Source organism: Octopus bimaculoides, chromosome 6 (assembly GCF_001194135.2).
Source record: "Octopus bimaculoides isolate UCB-OBI-ISO-001 chromosome 6, ASM119413v2, whole genome shotgun sequence".
NCBI lineage: Eukaryota > Metazoa > Mollusca > Cephalopoda > Octopoda > Octopodidae > Octopus > Octopus bimaculoides.
Window position 1 is genome coordinate 28,447,847 of NC_068986.1, and position 1,091 is coordinate 28,448,937.

General features: G+C 35.1%; 1 long non-coding RNA gene across 1 annotated transcript in view; it reads right to left on the reverse strand.

The window, feature by feature from the left end:
* Window positions 1–473: 473 nt before the first annotated feature.
* LOC128248116 (uncharacterized) overlaps window positions 474–1,091 on the reverse strand; it is a 96,209-nt gene continuing 95,591 nt past the window's right edge. The window contains exon 3 of the long non-coding RNA XR_008264386.1: window positions 474–818. This is a non-coding gene — a long non-coding RNA (uncharacterized LOC128248116). The remainder of the gene's footprint in view (window positions 819–1,091) is intronic.

Consider the following 1,091-nt stretch of genomic DNA (forward strand, 5'->3'; position numbering starts at 1 on the left):
CATACACACACTCACACACATACACACCACATATCTAAGGGTGTGTGTTATTTCTTTACTACCCACAAGGGGCTACACACAGAGAGGACAAACAAGGACACACAAACGGATTAAGTCGATTATATCGACCCCAGTGCGTAACTGGTACTTATTTAATCGACCCCGAAAGGATGAAAGGCAAAGTCGACCTCGGCGGAATTTGAACTCAGAACGTAGCGGCAGACGAAATACCGCTAAGCATTTCGCCCGGCGTGCTAACGTTTCTGCCAGCTCGCCGCCTAAGGGTGTGTGTGCATGTCTGTATGCCTGTGTTTGTGCTTGTGTGTGTGTGTGCGTTGTTTGTGCGTTTGTAAGAGTGTGTTGTATGTGTGTGCGTTAGTGTGTGTATGTATATGAACATATATTTACATATATATATGAATATTCCTATATACATAGATATACATGCACAACCAAACAGCAATAGCCACTTAAGAAAATTTTATTGCTTTCAATGTGTACGACAAAGTCATATACGAGCCAAACTAGTTGAAGAGTTAATTCGTCCGAAGCGTGGTTAGTTGGTCACTTATTTTTATCTTTTGCTTTTTGTTATTGTTGTTGTTGTTCTTCTTCTTTTTCTTCTTTCCCACCATCTTTTCCATATCCTTTAGCTTATTCTAGAATATTCAATGATACAAGGTTCCAAATATTTATAGAAAACTACAGGAGCAATTCAAATATTTGTTGATGGCCTCTGCACAAAGTCAGCAAGCAGCTTGGTAAATCGAAAGCTAAAAATGGCAGATATAACAGTCAACTGTTTCACTCTTCTGCTTCTGGAGGTAAAAAAAAAAATAATGATAATAAAAAATAAAGGTTTCAAAAACAACAAGCTAAAACAGCAACAGTAACAAAAATAACACAAAGAAATAACTGAAGGTAAAAAAAAAACAGTAAAAAAAATGAAAGAGAAATAACGAAATACTCAAAGAAGAGGAATATCGGATATTTTCTCAAATATATGCGTGTGTGTGTATGTGTATGTTTATATGTATGTGTATGTATATATATATATGTATATATATATATATATATATATATATATATAT